This window comes from Cupressus sempervirens, chromosome 7 (assembly GCF_028749045.1).
Source record: "Cupressus sempervirens isolate cs-2001-9-10 chromosome 7, ASM2874904v1, whole genome shotgun sequence".
NCBI lineage: Eukaryota > Viridiplantae > Streptophyta > Pinopsida > Cupressales > Cupressaceae > Cupressus > Cupressus sempervirens.
Window position 1 is genome coordinate 778,537,273 of NC_143124.1, and position 8,500 is coordinate 778,545,772.

General features: G+C 33.3%; 1 pseudogene; it reads left to right on the forward strand.

The window, feature by feature from the left end:
* The first annotated feature begins 7,678 nt into the window (after positions 1 to 7,678).
* On the forward strand, positions 7,679 to 8,191 carry LOC149549644 (protein VACUOLELESS GAMETOPHYTES-like; annotated as a pseudogene).
* The last annotated feature ends 309 nt before the right edge of the window (positions 8,192 to 8,500 follow it).

Consider the following 8,500-nt stretch of genomic DNA (forward strand, 5'->3'; position numbering starts at 1 on the left):
TCGTGGCTTTAAAAAATCCTTCAAACAAGAAGCAGTAGGGAGGCTTTGATACCATGTAGGAGTTGATGAAATCCAACTCCGCAATCACCAAGATCACCTACATGCAAATAGCTTGCCAAAGAGAAACCTAAGAAGGAAGAAGAGCTTGGAGCAAACAATGGAAGAGAAAATATTTCGCAATAGAGAAAATGAAATTGCTATGTGAATGGATGAAATTACAATGAGAGAAAGACCGAATATAAAGGCCTCAAGGAAGCTTGTAGAATAAGCTAGAAAGTGGTAGAAGATAAGGTTAACAACTAAGCATCTACAAAAGGGTGGAACATGCTAGAAGGGAACAAACTCCCATGTTGTCAACAACTCATCACTACAACTATTAACTACTAAATATTAAATAAATGCATTAACCTAAGTAAGCTTAAGTAATAGAATAAATAATTAATAATTTACTCTAACAACCAATAGTACTGCTGAAATAAAGGGGCTCTTACTAGGTCTGATATGCCCCATCTCCAACAAATCCTTAATCACCTTTTCTATCTCATCCTTGTGTTTCTTAGGATGACAATAAAGAGTAATCATAACTGGTTTGGCTCCCTCCTCAAGTTCAATAACATGCTCCATTACCTTATTAGAAGTAACCCCAAGCAAAATCTCACCAAAAACTTTAGCATGCCTATCAAGTATATCCTAAATATCTAGTGGATGACTCTTCACCTGTGGTTCCTATGAGGTGGACATAGTAAAACATTCTATCACCCACTCTACATCATCATGCCGAAACAATCTCTACATTCTCCCTAAGGAGATTACTCTACAGCTCCCATCTGAAAGTCCTCTAAGTACAACATTTATGCCCTCATGTTGAAACCTCGTCTCTAATTTTGCTAGGTCAAGTATGAAATCAACTAACGAAGCCATCCATGTCATACTGAGGATGACATCATAGTCTCCCATGTCTACTACATAGAACTCATCCTCCAACTCATAGCCATATCCAAACTTTATGTGAATATTAAATATCTTGCAAGTGTATAATAATTTATCACCATTAGCTATCATGACTCTAAACCCAACATGCTCCTCAGTCTGTAAACCTCTCTTGGCTACCAATTATGCATCTGTGAAATTATGTATAGCCCTAGTGTCAATGAGTGAGATCACTTTTTGCCTCTAGATAGTACCCCTAACCTTAAAATGCGATTGCCTTATGAACCCTCATTAATTGTGCTAATGACTTCTCATCCTCAGGAATGCTACTCTCCTCTATAGTGGTATCCTTATCTAAATCAAAGTGTTGATCCTCCCTCTCTAACTGTGACTCCTCTACTGAGAAATACTCCATTTAATTTGCATTAGCCTTGAGAGGACACTTGTGAGATAATTGTCAAGACTCTTTGCAATGAAAATATAGCTTCTTCCTCCTCAACTCATTCAGGGTGTTATTATCCAACTTATTATCCCTTTTTGGTTGAGCATCCTTGTGAAAATATTTTTGGTCCTTCTCTTTTTCCTTCTTCATATATGAATCCCTGTGCTAAAATATGCTCCTAAAAGAAGAAGGTGCTAAGTCATGAGCCTTTTTAGTGGCCTCCTATAACATAGCTAGGTCATGCCTCTTGACCTAACCCCTTAAGGGATATGAGAGTCTGTCCATAAACAACACTACTAACCTCATCTCTAAAATATCTAAGACCAACATAGATAACCTCTAAAATTCACTAATATACATCTTAATTGATCACCACTACTTGAGCTGTGCTAACTCCTTAAACTATGATTTAGGATCTTTGGTATCAAATCTCTCTATGAGTCTCTTAGTAAACTCCTCGTAAGATTTGATTTGACTATGTCCCAAGGCTATCATGCCATGGTGCCACCACTCATGCACTAGACCATCTAAATGAATAGCCACATACTTGATAACCTCCTCCTCAGGTGTAGGATTCAGTTAGAAGTATGTATCTACCTTTTGCACCCAAGCTCACGTAGTCATCTTCCTTAGAGAATAATAATAAGGTAAAGAAATTTTCCCAACTTTCTTTCTCAACTCAAAGTTTTGATTTCTCCCTCTTGATCTAGGCATGTGTCTCATCCTCAAGTCCATATAATCTCTGAGAGAAATATTCACCTGAAACTCTGATCCACTAGCCTCCTAATCCCTCCTGAACTAGTCTTGTAACTTGGTAATCTGTGGTTCATTTACTGGTTGAACTGGCTCTCTGGGTGGAAAGGTGGGTAGAAGAGGTCTTGAGCTTGCTATTTGAGCTAGGTGTACAACATGTATAAATTTATTAGCCTCATTCCCATTGTTTCCATGTCCATTATTACCATTAATGTTATTCTTAGGACCGTTGCTGCCTCGGCCTCCATTATTATCATTGCCCCTATTGTTATCGTTTCTCCCATCGTTATCATTTCCATTGTTGGCATCACCTGGATTAATACTGATGCCCATCTATCCAGCCATATGCTACATCATCATATCCATTCGCCTATTTTATTCTTGTTACATACATTGCCCCTCCTCTAACGTACCCAATAACCATTTGAACATTACCTCCTCCTGATCTGGATTAGTATTCCTACCTCCACCTAATCCTGTATTCCTGCCAGCTTTGTCACCCATACTATTGTCTTGTTCAAAGAATATCTCCTTTGTGTTTGTATGATTGGATTGTATGTCCCTCTGCATGGATGAACTAGATTGTTCACTCTGCAAATCTAAACTCCTACTTTGTCTTGCCCTGGTATTGTAGAAATTATAAAGCCCATGTCACATGCTCAAAAATAAATGCTCAGCCTTTTTAATTCCTAATTTTAGTATTTTGACATGTTGTCAAACACTTTTCCCTCTATTTGGCTATTCCAAATTCTCTATAAGACCTCCACAGGATGGCAGGACTTATTGTTGGTGTAAATAAGTATTCACTATTTACACTTTACTTAAGTTTATTTGGGTCAATGCATTATTTTCTTATTAATTAGGTTGGCACTTAGCAGTTTGCATACCTTTATGAGTTGTCATGTTGACAACACATAAGTAAGCAATTCTAATTCAGCACATGGTGTCTACAACACTAGAGTTTGCATAATTAACTGAGTTGTCATGTAGACAACATAGTTATTTGTACTCTTAATTAATCACATGGCGTCTACGACATTATTTTTTGTACTACACCTTTGTAGGTTTATCCTCTCATCATCACACTTACTCCTATGCTTAATGAAGGATAATCCACAACTGGTGGACATGTGTTTAGTTGTAAGACTTATCATGTTGCTAACTCCCTAGCATTCTAGATGCATCTTAGAGGCCTTTATATTTAGGCACTCCTAGTGTACTTGGACATTGAATTGAATACTATATTGTTATTCTGATCATACTCTAGTCTATTTTGTGCTTGTGTTTAAGTTCCTTGATATTGGGTGAATTTTTCCTTGAGGTAAATTCTTACATTTATAGCTCTGATACCATTGTAATGGGCACCTTAGAAATGCCCAAAAATTGAACCAATTGTTGATAGAGATTTTAATGTCGTTACATAGATTTGAAACCACATAACATGAACAAGAAGGAATTTATGCAAACTGAAGATTGAACTACTATTGAAATAATATTAATTTTCAAAATAATAAAATTAAATACATAGCAAACTTTTCAACTCACTAATTACTCCTACATTATAACTTGTAAAATTATCCCTTCACAATGACATAAGTATCAGACAAGGAGTGAGAATGATACGAGCAAACACCCAATCTACCTGTAGTTGGAAATGTGTCTAAACTACCTATTAATGAAGTTGATAGCAATGAATTCCAAAGGCCAAACCCCAAGGGAATGACATCTAGAATGTCACAAGAGAGGATAGACATCCTCTAATGCCAAGAACAAATCTACAACTCACACATCCATTTTCTTCTCATATTCAACATGCCTAACAATAACCACGAGCTCTCCTTTTATTTCTACTTCATAGGGTCGACCACTTTTCACAATCAATGTGGGATAAATAAAATAAAATAAAGGCTAATGGTCGCACAACTTGTCAACTACTAAAGTGGGGACATTACACCCCCCTCCCCCTCCCCCCTCTCCCTATTATTCTAAACATTCTAACAATATATCATTATTTTTAACTTTATATTTTTTATTAATATTTTGAAACTTAAAAGAAATAATAATATTTTATAAAATAATAACACAATAGATAAAATTAATTGTATAAAACTTAAAACTTAATTTTTTGGGGTAAAAAAGGTATGTATTAATCAAATAAAGTATTTAAATTGTAAAATATTTTAATTGTAAAAAAATGTCATTCCAATTAAAATAAAATCTTTGAATGAATAAAATGAAAAAATCTAAATGAAATGATAATATCTTCACATTAAAAAATAAATAAATTACAATAATATTTGAAAAACTTTATATACTAAATTTAAGATTATTTTTTATATGAAGAATTAAATAAATTGTTTATCAATATTTTATTTTCATAAAAAATAACTATCATCTATTTAATTAAATAAAACAAACTTAAATTTAATTTTTGTAATAGTAAAAATTATACTAGCTTATATTATATATATATATATATATATATATATATATATATAAGCCGAGAGATATCCTTCTCGAGGCGCCTATTGCACGGAGTGATATTATGAAAATAGGCGCCTTGAGAAGGATATCTCCCAGCTTATTTTATATATATATATATATATATATATATATATATATATAAGCTAGTAGCACTCACGATGCAAATTGAAACACATTATTTTTAAAATTATAATTCATTGTAGTTAATATATTATGAATTTTCTAATTAATAAATATTTAATATTATTATGATTTAGTAATTTAAAAGAATAAATAAATATTTTATGGTACATTATAGATTTTATATGCTCACTTCAAAAATATGCTTAATGAAATAGATTCCCTTTGAAATAAATAAATAAATCATGACCTACATAATTATAAATACAATCAAGTTTATTTTTTATTAAACTAATTAGAATTAAGCTTTGGGTTGAAATTAGAGTTCTCATTTGAATTAGTGTTAATTTAATTTTTATTCTTAAAGCTAGATTATTATTCACAATAGAGAAAAGGTCATGTAGTGGGACTTCTTTAAGGAAATACCTTATATATCCTAAACCCTTAGTATCCTCTTTCTTGAGCTCTATGTCATGTCTCTACCCCCTCCCTCTCTTTTGTATGCCCTCTTCCCCTTATTGCTTTCCCATGAGGTTGCAAAAAAAGGATGAGAAGTTGAGAGAGAAAGTATAATTGCATAATTACCCTCTCTCACACTAACCCCCCTCTCTCCCTCACACACACACACACACAAACATTATTCTCTACCATACCATTTCTTGAACATATTTCCTTGTAATGACCCTCCCCTATTCTATCCTCCGTCACCATCTCTCTCTCTCCCTGTCCCCCTCATATCTATCTACTCCTTATTAACAGCTTATGGACTCTCTCCCCTCACTACTCTCAAAATACCCCCTCACACACACACACACAAACACATACACACATATGTCCCTTAGGGTAGAGTTCAACTTGGTATGTAGTGTTAATTTAAATTCAAGAGGATTGGGGTTAGGATGGTGTATTTTTAGGAATCATAATTTATTGGATGTGTGATAAATGGTAAGATGGTTAAGTATAGAATTAGTTTAACATGAGGGCTCAATTTGGCTTGATGTTTTTAGGAGACTTGATTAGAGTTAAATTTAGTTTAATTTAAAGTTGGGTTTAATGTTATATTACAAATTGGTTAAATGTTAAAATTAAATTAAATTAAATGTATGTGAAGACATAGATTACATATCGCATATTTAAGTGTTAGGATTAGGGTTCAAATTTTAGGTTTATCATTTAAATTTTAAGTTTGAAATTAGGGTTTAGCATTTATTATTATTACATAATTCTCTATTAGAGCTTACCATTTAGCATAATGGTTTCAAGTAGAATTTATAGTTTATCATTTAGGATGTACATTCATTATTTAGGATTAGGGTAAGGGTTAAGTTTTAGCATTTGGGTTTAAGATGCATATTAGTTATACCATCATATTAAGAATATATAATTTTGAAAGGCATGCATGTGTAATTGTGACAATTATGAGAAAGCCAATATTATCTATATAATTATATAATTTAGGGTGTTAATTCTTACAAATTAATTTTTTATTTCATATCCTCACACTCATTGTCATTTCAAATTATTGTCTCAATAATACAAAAATTAATAATCAAAATATTTCACCATACTAATATCATGACATGCTAATTATTACAAATGAATTATTCCTCTCTGAAATGTATGTGATATATATATATTGCCATTTATGTTCTAATCATATTGTATTAATAATAGGGTGGAAAAAAATTACTAAAGTAAAACTTTAAAACTAAGAATTTATTATGAGTATAAATATGGAAAAAAATCTCATAGTATTTGTAACTAAACAATTGAAAAATATTGAAACATCTTAGTTTTGTATATATTTTTAAAAAATATATTATGGACTTTTGAAACTATACAGATGAAATGACACTTTTTTCTAAAATAGTTTCTCACTATTTCTAAACATCTTTAATTTCAATTAGAATATGTCTCATTAGAAAATTGTAAAAAAATAGAAACTTCTGAAAAAAATACATTTTGTCAATATATATATATATAACAATAAATTTTCATTTTCATTAACCTATCTTTTTTTTTTTTTTTTTAAATGCGCCTGGTAAACTTTTTAACGTGACCAGTAGCGTTGGCGCGACACGCCCACTGGTACCACCAACGCTTTGACCTGGAGCTATGAACTAGTGAGGCCACAAATGGGGGACCTCATCCCCATGAGATTTGAACCTAGATGGCAAGGATAACAACGCAACAACTTAACCATCACAACATGCCACTATTGGCTAAAGGGTTTGTGGTAAACCTAGTGTGACTCGAACCGGAGTTGATGCGTAGCACTGAGATCATTAGCCTAACACTACGCCTCATGACTCACCTTCACACCAACTCGGCTACTCACTCACCCTTTAAAGGGTTTGTGGTAAACCTAGTGTGACTCGAACCGGAGTTGATGCGTAGCACCGGGATCATTAGCCTAACACTACGCCTCATGACTCGCCTTCACACCAACTCGGCTACTCACTCACCCTTATTTTCATTAACCTTTCTTAGATTAAATATTGAATTTCATTTAATCTAAGATTTCCTAAATGTTGTTTCTGGAGTATACACTGTGGAATGACTTCAGAGCCAAAAGACTGTGGAAAGAAGACAAAATAGAAAGATTTGTAAAGCTGTAATGAGAGTTCACATCAATCGTATTTGAAAGGTTCATACAATAATTTGATGAAAATATAAATTGCACAATGTTGAATCCCTAAACCATTTAATTGGAAAGCATGTACAATGACTTTCGAATATTGAAATTGCACGATGTTGAAACCTAAAGCAGTTACTTTGTGCCTATGCTTAAAATCATTGAATCCTTGTTGATCGATCCATTTTGCCTACTACGGTGTTGTATTCTCCCCTGCAAATCACAAACAAACAAAATTAAATTAAAAATCCCTTCATTTTGCGCTAGAGACTTAGAAAATTAGGAGGAAATTTATGGAAATCTAAGGCCTTACCATGGCCATCCATCCATACCACAATCAACACCAGTTGGTCTTCCATAACAAAATAGCTAGAATGAAAAAGCCCAAATGTGGGGTTTGTGGAAAAGCAACCAACGGTTGCTCCTTCCAGTGCCCAATGTGCTCTTTCTGTATTCATCTGTGCTACTTGCAACTCCCCTCTAAGCTCATCGTGAAGGAGCATCCTTAGCACTCCCTGAAACTCTTATCTTCCTCCTCCTTACCCAACGATTCCCCTTACACTTGCAATGCATGCAACAAAAAGGGCACCGCATGGGTATATTACTGTGCTCCCTGCGAATTTTGTCTACATGCTCTCTGTGCGAAAGGTGTCATTAATGGCCTCCAAGCTCAAGGGATCAGTAAGCCACCTAAGATGGGAAAGCTTGCAAGGGTTGCTCATTATGCATCTCTAGTTGTTTGAATATTTGTGGGGATGCTTGTCGAAGAACTTAGTCAAGATCTATATATCAAAACACTCTTCCATTTTCGCAGAGACTCAAGTTAGCTAGCTTCATTTTATTATAACTCCAATGTATACATCTTCTCAATTCTTTTTATTCTTTTGTAACTGTCGGTGAACTCTTTGGTATTCTGGAATATCATTCTAAAATGTGCTATCGTCATATTGGCAGCTGCCTATCAATTTTTTAAAGAATTGCTCATTGTTTACATTAAAATTTGCTTCCACTGTAGAAAGCCTCTCGGCTGAATAAATATTTTCTCAATATACAATTGTGTTTCTCTATTTGTTAATAAATAAAATAATAAAAATAAAGTATATTTTATTAAATAAAAATATCAAAATTAAAATAAA